Raw genomic sequence first — 12,475 nt, 5'->3', positions numbered from 1 at the left:
AAACTCTCCCTCCACCAATCACAGCCTCCCCCCGCCGTTTTCCTCCTCCAATCACAGCCTTACCACAAACTCTCTCTCCACCAATCACAGCCTCCCGTCGCGCTCACCCTCCACCAATCACAGACTCCCCTCGCCCTATCCTTTCACCAATCACAACCAACACCCCGCCCTCTCCCTCCACCAATCACAACCTCCCGTCGCCCGCTCCCTCCTCCAATCAGAGCCTCCCCACGCCCTCTCCCCCCTCCAATCACAGCCTCCCCTCGTCCTCTCCCTCCTCCAATCACAGCCTCCCCTCGCCCCCTCCCACCACCAATCACAGCCTCCCCTTGCCCTCTCCCCCCTCCAATCACAGCCTCCCCTCGCCCTTTCCCTCGTCCAATCACAGCCTCCCCTCGCCCTCTCCCTCTTCCAATCACAGCCTCCCCTCGCCCTCTCCCTCCTCCAATCACAGCCTCCCCATGTCCTCTCCCTCCTCCAATCACAGCCTCCCCATGTCCTCTCCCTCCTCCAATCACAGCCTCCCTCGCACTCTACCTCCTCCAATCACAGCTTTCCCTCGCCCTCTCCCTCCTCCAATCACAGCCTCCCCTCACCCTCTCCCTCCTCCAATCAGAGCCTCCCCTCGCCCTCTCCCTCCTCCAATCACAGCCTCCCCTCGTCCTATCCGTAATCCAATCACAACCTCCCTCTCCCTCACCCTCCTCCAATCACAGCCTCCCCTCGCCCTCTCCCTCCTCCAATCACAGCCACCCCTCGCCCTCTCCCTCCACCAATCACAGCGTCCCATCGCCTCTCCTTCCTCCAATCAGAGCCTCCCCTCGCCCTCTCCATCCTCCAATCACTGCTTCCTCTCGCCCTCTCCCTCCACCAATCACAGCCTTCCCTCACCCTTTCCCTCCTCCAATCACAGCCTTCCCTCACCCTCTCCTCCAATCACTGCCTCTCCTCGCCCTCTCCCTCCTCCAATCACAGCCTCCCCTCGCCCTCTCCCTCCACCAATCACAGCGTCCCATCGCCACTCCTTCCTCCAATCAGAGCCTCCCCTCGCCTCTCCATCCTCCAATCACTGCTTCCTCTCGCCCTCTCCCTCCACAAATCACAGCGTCCCACCGCCTTCTCCCTCCTCCAATCACAGCCTGCCCTCGCCATCTCCCTCCACCAATCACAGCCTTCATCCGCCCACTCTCTCCTCCAATCACAGTCTCTCGTCGCCTTCCCCCTCCTCCAATCACTGACTTCCCTCACCCTCTTCCTTCTCCAATCACAGTCTCCCGACGCATTCTCCCTCCACCAATCACAGCCTCCCCTTGCCTTCTCCCTCCTCCAATCAGAGCCTCCCCTCGCCCTCTCCAATCACAGCGTCCGCTCCCCCTCTCCCTCCTCCAATCACAGCCTGCCCTCGAACTCTCCCTCCACCAATCACAGCCTTCATCCGCCCACTCTCTCCTCCAATCACAGTCTCCCGACGCATTCTCCCTCCTCCAATCAGAGCCGCCCCACGCCTCTCCCCCCTCCAATCACAGCCTCCCCTCGCCCTCTCCCTCCTCCAATCACAGCCTCCCTCGCCCCCTCCCACCACCAATCACAGCCTCCCCTTGCCCTCTCCCCCCTCCAATCACAGCCTCCCCTCGCCCTCTCCCTCCTCCAATCACAGCCTCCCCATGTCCTCTCCCTCCTCCAATCACAGCCTCCCCTCGCACTCTCCCTCGTCCAATCACAGTCTCCCCTCGCCCCCTCCCTCCTCCAATCACAGCCTCCCTTCGCTCTCTCCCTCCACCAATCACAGCATACCCTCGCCCCCTCATTCCTCCAATCACAGTCTCCCTCTCCATCCTCCAATCACAGCCTTCCCCCGCCTTCTCCCTCCTCCAATCACAGCCTCCCCATGCTCTCCTCTTCCACCAATCACAGCCTCCCCTCGCCGCCTCCATCCTCCAATCACAGCCTCCCCTCGCCCTCTCCCTCCACCAATCACAGCCTCCCCCCGCCCTTTCCCTCCTCCAATCACAGCCTTACCTCAAACTCTCCCTCCACCAATCACAGCCTCCCCCGCCGTTTTCCTCCTCCAATCACAGCCTTACCTCAAACTCTCCCTCCACCAATCACAGCCTCCCGTCGCCCTCTCCCTCCACCAATCACAGCCTCCCGTCGCGCTCACCCTCCACCAATCACAGCCTCCCCTCGCCCTATCCTTTCACCAATCACAGCCAACACCCCGCCCTCTCCCTCCACCAATCACAACCTCCCGTCGCCCGCTCCCTCCTCCAATCAGAGCCTCCCCACGCCCTCTCCCCCCTCCAATCACAGCCTCCCCTCGCCCTCTCCCTCCTCCAATCACAGCCTCCCCTCGCCCCCTCCCACCACCAATCACAGCCTCCCCTTGCCCTCTCCCCCCTCCAATCACAGCCTCCCCTCGCCCTCTCCTTTCACCCAATCACAGCCTCCCCTCGCTCTCTCCCTCGTCCAATCACAGCCTCCCCTCGCCCTCTCCCTCTTCCAATCACAGCCTCCCCTCGCCCTCTCCCTCCTCCAATCACAGCCTCCCCATGTCCTCTCCCTCCTCCAATCACAGCCTCCCCTCGCACTCTACCTCCTCCAATCACAGCGTCCCATCGCCTCTCCTTCCTCCAATCAGAGCCTCCCCTCGCCCTCTCTCTCCTCCAATCAGAGCCTCCCCTCGCCCTCTACCTCCTCCAATCACAGCGTCCGCTCGCCCTCTCCATCCTCCAATCACAGCCAACACCCCGCCCTCTCCCTCCACCAATCACAGCCTCCCCTCGCCCTCTCCCTCCTCCAATCACAACCTCCCCTCGCCCTCTCCCTCCTCCAATCACAGCCTCCCCCGCCCTTTCCCTCCTCCAATCACAGCCTTACCTCAAACTCTCCGTCCCCCAATCACAGCCTCCATTACCCTCTCCCTCCTCCAATCACAGCCAACACCCCGCCCTCTCCCTCCACCAATCACAGCCTCCCCTCACCCTCTCCCTCCTCCAATCACAGCCAACACCCCGCCCTATCCTTCCACCAATCACAACCTCCCGTCGCCCGCTCCCCCCTCCAATCACAGCCTCTCCTCGCCATCTCCCTCCACCAATCACAGCCTCCTCCGCTCTCTCCCTCCTCCAATCACAGCGTCCGCTCGCCCTCTCCCTCCTCCAATCACAGCCTCCCGTCGCCCTCTCCCAATCACAGCCTCCCCACGCCCTCTCCCCCCTCCAATCACAGCCTCCCCTCGCCCTCTCCCTCCACCAATCACAGCCTCCCCCGCTCTCTCCCTCCTCCAATCACAGCCTCCCCTCGCCCTCTCCCTCCTCCAATCACAGCCTCCCCATGTCCTCTCCTTCCTCCAATCACAGCCTCCCCTCGCCCTCTCCCTCCTCCAATCACAGCCTCCCCTCGCACTCTCCCTCGTCTAATCACAGCCTCCCCTCGCCCCCTCCCTCCTCCAATCACAGCCTTCCTTCGCTCTCTCCCTCCACCAATCACAGCCTCCCTTCGCCCTCTCCCTCCACCAATCACAGCCTCCCCTCACCCTCTCCCTCCTCCAATCAGAGCCTCCCCACGCCCTCTCCCCCCTCCAATCACAGCCTCCCCTCGCCCTCTCCCTCCTCCAATCACAGCCTCCCCTCGCCCCCTCCCACCACCAATCACAGCATACCCTCGCCCCCTCATTCCTCCAATCACAGTGTCCCCTCGCCCTCTCCATCCTCCAATCACAGCCTTCCCCGCCTTCTCCCTCCTCCAATCACAGCCTCCCCATGCTCTCTCCTTCCACCAATCACAGGCTCCCCTCGCCCTCTCCCTCCTCCAATCAAAGCCTTCCCTCGCCATCTCCATCCTCCAATCACAGCCTCTCCTCGCCCTCTCCCTCCTCCAATCACCGCCTCCCCGCGCCCTCTCCATCCTCCAATCACAGCCTCTCCTCGCCCTCTCGCTCCTCCAATCACAGCCTCCCCTCGCCCTCTCCCTCCTCCAATCACAGCCTTCCCTCGCCCTCTCCCTCCTCCAATCACAGCCTCCCCATGTCCTCTCCCTCCTCCAATCACAGCCTTCCCTCGCCCTGTGCCGCCGCTCGAGCTGTGGCTGTTAGAGCCCCGCCCCCACCAGAGAGAGAGAGACAGGGAAAGGAGGAATAGAGAGAGAGAGAAAGGAGGAATAGAGAGAGGGAAAGGAGGAAGAGAGAGAGGGAAAGGAGGAATAGAGAGAGAGAAAGGAGGAATAGAGAGAGAGAAAGGAGGAATAGAGAGAGGGAAAGGAGGAATAGAGAGAGAGAAAGGAGGAATAGAGAGAGGGAAAGGAGGAATAGAGAGAGAGAAAGGAGGAATAGAGAGAGGGAAAGGAGGAATAGAGAGAGAGAAAGGAGGAATAGAGAGAGGGAAAGGAGGAATAGAGAGAGAGAAAGGAGGAATAGAGAGAGGGAAAGGAGGAATAGAGAGAGGGAAAGGAGGAAGAGAGAGAGAGAGAAAGGAGGAAGAGAGAGAGAAAGGAGGAATAGAGAGGAAGGAGGAAGAGAGGGGGAAAGGATGAGTAGAGAGAGAGGGAAAGGAGGAACAGAGAGGAAAAGGAGGAAGAGAGAGAGGGAAAGGAGGAATAGAGAGAGAGGGAAAGGAGGAACAGAGAGAGGGAAAGGAGGAAGAGAGAGAGGGAAAGGAGGAATAGAGAGAGGGGGGGAAAGGAGGAATAGAGAGAGAGAGGGAAGGAGGAATAGAGAGAGAGGGGGGGAAAGGAGGAATAGAGAGAGAGAGGGAAAGGAGGAATAGAGAGAGAGGGGGGAAAGGAGGAATAGAGCGAGAGGGAAAGGAGGAATAGAGCGAGAGGGAAAGGAGGAATAGAGAGAGAGGGGGGGAAAGGAGGAATAGAGAGAGAGAGGGAAAGGAGGAATAGAGAGGGAAAGGAGGAATAGAGAGAGAGGGAAAGGAGGAAGAGAGAGGGAAAGGAGGAATAGAGAGAGGGAAAGGAGGAAGAGAGAGAGAGGGAAAGGAGGAATAGAGAGAGGGAAAGGAGGAATAGAGAGAGGGAAAGGAGGAATAGAGAGAGGGAAAGGAGGAATAGAGAGAGAGGGGGGGAAAGGAGGAATAGAGAGAGAGAGGGAAAGGAGGAATAGAGAGAGAGGGAAAGGAGGAATAGAGAAAGAGGGAAAGGAGGAAGAGAGAGAGAAAGGAGGAATAGAGAGGAAGGAGGAAGAGAGGGGGAAAGGATGAGTAGAGAGAGAGGGAAAGGAGGAACAGAGAGGAAAAGGAGGAAGAGAGAGAGGGAAAGGAGGAATAGAGAGAGAGGGAAAGGAGGAACAGAGAGAGGGAAAGGAGGAAGAGAGAGAGGGAAAGGAGGAATAGAGAGGGAAAGGAGGAAGAGAGAGAGAGAGGGAAATGAGGAACAGAGAGAGGGAAAGGAGGAACAGAGAGAGGGAAAGGAGGAAGAGAGAGAGAGGGAAATGAGGAACAGAGAGAGGGAAAGGAGGAACAGAGAGAGGGAAAGGAGGAATAGAGAGGGAAAGGAGGAATAGAGAGAGAGGGAAAGGAGGAAGAGAGAGGGAAAGGAGGAATAGAGAGAGGGAAAGGAGGAAGAGAGAGAGAGAGGGAAAGGAGGAATAGAGAGAGGGAAAGGAGGAATAGAGAGAGGGAAAGGAGGAATAGAGAGAGGGAAAGGAGGAATAGAGAGAGAGGGGGGGAAAGGAGGAATAGAGAGAGAGAGGGAAAGGAGGAATAGAGAGAGAGGGAAAGGAGGAATAGAGAAAGAGGGAAAGGAGGAAGAGAGAGAGAAAGGAGGAATAGAGAGGAAGGAGGAAGAGAGGGGGAAAGGATGAGTAGAGAGAGAGGGAAAGGAGGAACAGAGAGGAAAAGGAGGAAGAGAGAGAGGGAAAGGAGGAATAGAGAGAGAGGGAAAGGAGGAACAGAGAGAGGGAAAGGAGGAAGAGAGAGAGGGAAAGGAGGAATAGAGAGGGAAAGGAGGAAGAGAGAGAGAGAGGGAAATGAGGAACAGAGAGAGGGAAAGGAGGAACAGAGAGAGGGAAAGGAGGAAGAGAGAGAGAGGGAAATGAGGAACAGAGAGAGGGAAAGGAGGAACAGAGAGAGGGAAAGGAGGAAGAGAGAGAGAGGGAAATGAGGAACAGAGAGAGGGAAATGAGGAACAGAGAGAGGGAAAGGAGGAACAGAGAGAGGGAAAGGAGGAAGAGAGAGAGAGGGAAATGAGGAACAGAGAGAGGGAAAGGAGGAACAGAGAGAGGGAAAGGAGGAACAGAGAGAGGGAAAGGAGGAAGAGAGAGAGAGGGGAATGAGGAACAGAGAGAGGGAAAGGAGGAAGAGAGAGAGGGAAAGGAGGAACAGAGAGAGGGAAAGGAGGAAGAGAGAGAGGGAAAGGAGGAATAGAGCGAGAGGGAAAGGAGGAAGAGAGAGAGAAAGGAGGAATAGAGAGGAAGGAGGAAGAGAGGGGGAAAGGATGAGTAGAGAGAGAGGGAAAGGAGGAACAGAGAGGAAAAGGAGGAAGAGAGAGAGGGAAAGGAGGAATAGAGAGAGAGGGAAAGGAGGAACAGAGAGAGGGAAAGGAGGAACAGAGAGGAAAAGGAGGAAGAGAGAGAGGGAAAGGAGGAATAGAGAGAGAGGGAAAGGAGGAACAGAGAGAGGGAAAGGAGGAAGAGAGAGAGGGAAAGGAGGAAGAGAGAGGGAAAGGAGGAAGAGAGAGAGAGAGGGAAATGAGGAACAGAGAGAGGGAAAGGAGGAACAGAGAGAGGGAAAGGAGGAAGAGAGAGAGAGAGGGAAAGGAGGAATAGAGAGAGGGAAAGGAGGAATAGAGAGAGAGGGGGAAAGGAGGAAGAGAGAGAGAGAGGGAAATGAGGAACAGAGAGAGGGAAAGGAGGAACAGAGAGATGGAAAGGAGGAAGAGAGAGAGAGGGAAATGAGGAACAGAGAGGGAAAGGAGGAAGAGAGAGAGGGAAAGGAGATAGTGGCATTATCAGGGTGTATTGACAGAGAACTCGGGAGTGGGGGCTGGGGGAATTACTGGCAGAGGTGAGTTGGGAATTCCATTACTGGCTCTGTCACCAGAAGGAGCCAATGCAGTGGGACGGAAGGGTGTAGGCGCAGGGGCTACAGAGGCAATGGAACTGCGGCTACATGGGTAAATGCCTCAGGGCCGAGCGAGGGATAGAATTGGGGCCGAATGGGGGGGGGGGGGTTGCTGAAGACTCAGCGCCAGGAGGCGAAGACATCCAAGTCTTAAAGTGACCATTCCTGAGGCTGTCTTCCTCTGCTGCCGGCCCATTGCCTTCTTGGAGGGCCTTGACAATAGGAAGGGATGTACGGGCTGATACACTGCGTGGGCAATCACCCTGGACTTATATTGTGGCGTGTTTGGGGGGGGTGGTGGGCTGGCGTGGGGGGTGGTGGGCTGGCTGGTGTGGTTGGGGGGTGGTGGGCTGGTTGGGGGGGTGGATTGGCTGGCGTGGTTGGGGGGGTTGGTGGGCTGGTTGGGGGGGTGGATTGGTTGGGGGGGGTTGGTGGGCTGGTTGGGGGGGTGGTGGGCTGGCTGGCGTGGGGGGTGGTGGGCTGGCTGGCGTGGGGGGTGGGCTGGCTGGCGTGGGGGGGGTGGGCTGGCTGGCGTGGGGGGTGGTGGGCTGGCTGGCGTGGGGGGGTGGGCTGGCTGGCGTGGGGGGTGGTGGGCTGGCTGGCGTGGGGGGTGGTGGGCTGGCTGGCGTGGGGGGTGGGCTGGCTGGCGTGGGGGGTGGTGGGCTGGCTGGCGTTGGGGGTGGTGGACTGGCTGGCGTGGGGGGTGGGCTGGCTGGCGTGGTTGGGGTGGGCTGGCTGGCGTGGGGGGGTGGTGGGCTGGCTGGCGTGGGGGGTGGGCTGGCTGGCGTGGGGGGTGGGCTGGCTGGCGTGGGGGGGTGGGCTGGCTGGCGTGGGGGGTGGTGGGCTGGCTGGCGTGGTTGGGGGGTTTGAGCTGATTACTGACGTGGGTAAATGTAATGGTGAGGGGTGTCAGCTGCGGGAAGTGCACCCAACTCCAGCTCCTCAGAGACCGTGTTAAGGTACTGGAGCTGGAGCTGGATGAACTTCGGATCATCCGGGAGGCAGAGGGGGTTATAGAGAAGAGTTACAGGGAGGTAGCCACACCAAAGGTACTGGACAAGAGTAGCTGGGTTACAGTCAGGGGAAAGAAAACTAACAGGCAGACAGTGCAGGGATCCCTCGTGGCCGTTCCCCTTCAAAACAAGTATACCGTTTTGGATGCTGTTGGGGGGGATGACCTACCGGGGGAAGGCCCCAGCGGCCAGGTCTCTGGCACTGAGTCTGGCTCTGGGGCTCAGAAGGGAAGGGGGGAGCATAGAAAAGCAATAGTAATAGGAGACTCAATGGTTAGGAGAATAGATGGGAGATTCTGTGGTCGCGAGCGGGTCTCCCGGAAGGTATGTTGCCTCCCGGGTGCCAGGGCCAGGGATGTCTCTGATCGTGTCTTCAGGATCCTGAAGGGGGAGGGTGAGCAGCCAGAAGTCGTGGTGCACATTGGTACCAACGATGTAGGTAGGAAAAAGGGTGTGGAGGTAATAAACAAGTTTAGGGAGTTAGGCTGGAAGTTAAAGGCCAGGACAGACAGAGTTGTCATCTCTGGTTTGTTGCCGGTGCCACGTGATAGCGAGGCTAGGAATAGGGAGAGAGTGCAGTTGAACACGTGGCTGCAGGAATGGTGTAGGAGGGAGGGCTTCAGGTATTTGGATAATTGGAGCGCATTCTGGGGAAGGTGGGGCCTGTACAAGCAGGACGGGTTGCATCTGAACCAGAGGGGCACCAATATCCTGGTGGGGAGGTTTTCTAGTATTCTTCGGGAGGGTTTAAACTAATTTGGCAGGGGAATGGGAACCGGATCTGTAGTCCAGCAACTAAGGTAGACGATAGTCAGGACGCCAAAGCGTGTAGTGATGCAGTGGGGAAGGTAACAATGACAAAGGAGAGTACTTGCAGGCAAGGAGATGGGTTGAAGTGTGTATACTTTAATGCAAGAAGCATCAGGAATAAGGTGGGTGAACTTAAGGCATGGATCTGTACTTGGGACTACGATGTGGTGGCCATCACAGAAACTTGGATAGAAGAGGGGCAGAAATGGTTGTTGGAGGTCCCTGGTTATAGATGTTTCAACAAGATTAGGGAGGATGGTAAAAGAGGTGGGGGGGGGGGGGTCGTTGTTAATTAGAGATAGTATAACAGCTGCAGAAAGGCAGTTCAAGGAGGATCTGCCTACTGAGGTAATATGGGTTGAAGTTAGAAATAGGAAAGGAGCAGTCACCTTGTTGGGAGTTTTCTATAGGCCCCCCAATAGCAGCAGAGATGTGGAGGAACAGATTGGGAAACAGATTTTGGAAAGGTGCAGAAGTCACAGGGTAGTAGTCATGGGCGACTTCAACTTCCCAAACATTGAGTGGAAACTCTTTAGATCAAATAGTTTGGATGGGGTAGTGTTTGTGCAGTGTGTCCAGGAAGCTTTTCTAACACAGTATGTAGATTGTCCGACCAGAGGGGAGGCCATATTGGATTTAGTACTTGGTAATGAACCAGGGCAGGTGATAGATTTGTTAGTGGGGGAGTGTTTTGGAGGTAGTGACCACAATTCTGTGACTTTCACTTTAGTAATGGAGAGGGATAGGTGCGAGCAACAGGGCAAGGTTTATAATTGGGGGAAGGGTAAATACAATGCTGTCAGACAAGAATTGAAGTGCAGAAGTTGGGAACATAGGCTGTCAGGGAAGGACACAAGTGAAATGTGGAACTTGTTCAAGGAACAGGTACTGCGTGTCTTTGATATGTATGTCCCTGTCAGGCAGGGAAGAGATGGTCGAGTGAGGGAACCATGGTTGACAAGAGAGGTTGAATGTCTTGTTAAGAGGAAGAAGGAGACTTATGTAAGGCTGAAGAAACAAAGTTCAGACAGGGCGCTGGAGGGATACAAGATAGCCAGGAGGGAACTGAAGAAAGAGATTAGGAGAGCTAAGAGAGGGCATGAAAAATCTTTGGCGGGTAGGATCAAGGAAAACCCCAAGGCCTTTTACACATATGTGAGAAATATGAGAATGAGTAGAGCGAGGGTAGGTCCGATTAAGGACAGTAGCGGGAGATTGTGTATTGAGTCTGAAGAGATAGGAGAGGTCTTGAACAAGTATTTTTCTTCAGTATTTACAAACGAGAGGGGCCATATTGTTGGAGAGGACAGCGTGAAGCAGACTGATAAGCTTGAGGAGATACTTGTCAGGAAGGAAGATGTGTTGCGCGTTTTGAAAAACTTGAGGATAGACAAGTCCCCCGGGCCTGACGGGATATATCCAAGCATTCTATGGGAAGCAAGAAATGAAATTGCAGAGCCGTTGGCAATGATCTTTTCGTCCTCGCTGTCAACAGGGGTGGTACCAGAGGATTGGAGAGTGGCGAATGTCGTGCCCCTGTTCAAAAAAGGGAATAGGGATAACCCTGGGAATTACAGGCCAGTTAGTCTTACTTCGGTGGTAGGCAAAGTAATGGAAAGGGTACTGAGGGATAGGATTTCTGAGCATCTGGAAAGGCATTGCTTGATTAGGGATAGTCAGCACGGATTTGTGAGGGGTAGGTCTTGCCTTACAAGTCTTATTGAATTCTTTGAGGAGGTGACCAAGCATGTGGATGAAGGTAAAGCAGTGGATGTAGTGTACATGGATTTTAGTAAGGCATTTGATAAGGTTCCCCATGGTAGGCTTATGCAGAAAGTAAGGAGGCATGGGATAGTGGGAAATTTGGCCAGTTGGATAACAAACTGGCTAACCGATAGAAGACAGAGAGTTGTGGTGGATGGCAAATATTCAGCCTGGAGCCCAGTTATCAGTGGCGTACCGCAGGGATCAGTTCTGGGTCCTCTGCTGTTTGTGATTTTCATTAACGACTTGGATGAGGGAGTTGAAGGGTGGGTCAGTAAATTTGTAGATGATACGAAGATTGGTGGAGTTGTGGATAGTGAGGAGGGCTGTTGTCGGCTTCAAAGAGACATAGATAGAATGCAGAGCTGGGCTGAGAAGTGGCAGATGGAGTTTAACCCTGACAAGTGTGAGGTTGTTCATTTTGGAAGGACAAATCTGAATGCGGAATACAGGGTTAATGGTAGGGTTCTTGGCAATGTGGAGGAGCAGAGAGATCTTGGGGTCTATGTTCACAGTTCTTTGAAAGTTGCCACTCAAGTGGATAGAGCTGTGAAGAAGGCCTATGGTGTGCTAGCGTTCATTAGCAGAGGGATTGAATTTAAGAGCTGTGAGGTGATGATGCAGCTGTACAAAACCTTGGTCAGGCCACATTTGGAGTACTGTGTGCAGTTCTGGTCACCTCATTTTAGGAAGGATGTGGAAGCTTTGGAAAAGGTGCAAAGGAGATTTACCAGGATGTTGCCTGGAATGGAGAGTAGGTCATACGAGGAAAGGTTGAGGGTGCTAGGCCTTTTCTCATTAGAACGGAGAAGGATGAGGGGCGACTTGATAGAGGTTTATAAGATGATCAGGGGAATAGATAGAGTAGACAGTCAGAGACTTTTTCCCCGGGTGGAACACACCATTACAAGGGGACATAAATTTAAGATAAATGGTGGAAGATATAGAGGGGATGTCAGAGGTAGGTTCTTTACCCAGAGAGTAGTGGGGGCATGGAACGCACTGCCTGTGGTAGTAGTTGAGTCGGAAACGTTAGGGACCTTCAAGCGGCTATTGGATGGGTACATAAATTAGGGTAGAATAATGGAGTGTAGATTAATTTCTTCTTAAGGGCAGCACGGTAGCATTGTGGATAGCACAATTGCTTCACAGCTCCAGGGTCCCAAGTTCGATTTCGACTTGGGTCACTGTCTGTGTGGAGTCTGCACATCCTCCCCGTGACTGCGTGGGTTTCCTCCGGGTACTCCGGTTTCCTCCCACAGTCCAAGGATGTGCAGGTTGGGTGGATTGGCCATGAAAAATTGTCCAAAATTCTATGATTAACCTAGGACAAAAGTTTGGCGCAACATCGTGGGCCGAAGGGCCTGTTCTGTGCTGTATTTCTCTATATATCTATATCTAATGACCATTCCATTGCAACTGATATTGTTCAACTAAACCTCAATTAACGTGCGTGCCGTCTGCTCTGCCAATTACACCCACTAAATGACCACTGATATGTGTGACTCCACTGATTCCTGCGGCACAGATTAGATATGATCTCATTGAATGGCGGGACTGGCTTGAGGAGCTGAATGGTCTCATCCTGTTTCCTATGTTCCTACGCAGTTAACCCTTGGCACGCTGACCTTCACATTCAGTGACTGCAATGTTTGTGGTGCACCATTGACCAAACATGTATATCCCTCTGGACAGTGAGCACTGGCTGAGGAGAGTGTTCTGACCTATCAGATGTGTGTAGAGGTGTGTTTTAACAGATGCCCCTCAATGGCTGGGTTTCACATAAGAGCTTGAAGTGAAGCTTGGGACAATGCCTGAACCTTA

The 12,475-nt window shown here is 54.9% G+C and overlaps 1 protein-coding gene; it reads right to left on the bottom strand.

The window, feature by feature from the left end:
- Nucleotides 1-12,475, bottom strand: part of LOC119955134 (CD209 antigen-like protein C) — a 266,963-nt gene that overhangs the window by 62,563 nt on the left and 191,925 nt on the right.

This window comes from Scyliorhinus canicula, chromosome 20, assembly GCF_902713615.1.
Source record: "Scyliorhinus canicula chromosome 20, sScyCan1.1, whole genome shotgun sequence".
NCBI classification, from domain to species: Eukaryota; Metazoa; Chordata; class Chondrichthyes; order Carcharhiniformes; family Scyliorhinidae; genus Scyliorhinus; species Scyliorhinus canicula.
The sequence above is the reverse complement of the archived record's forward strand: the minus strand, read 5'-3'. Positions and strand labels throughout refer to the sequence as shown.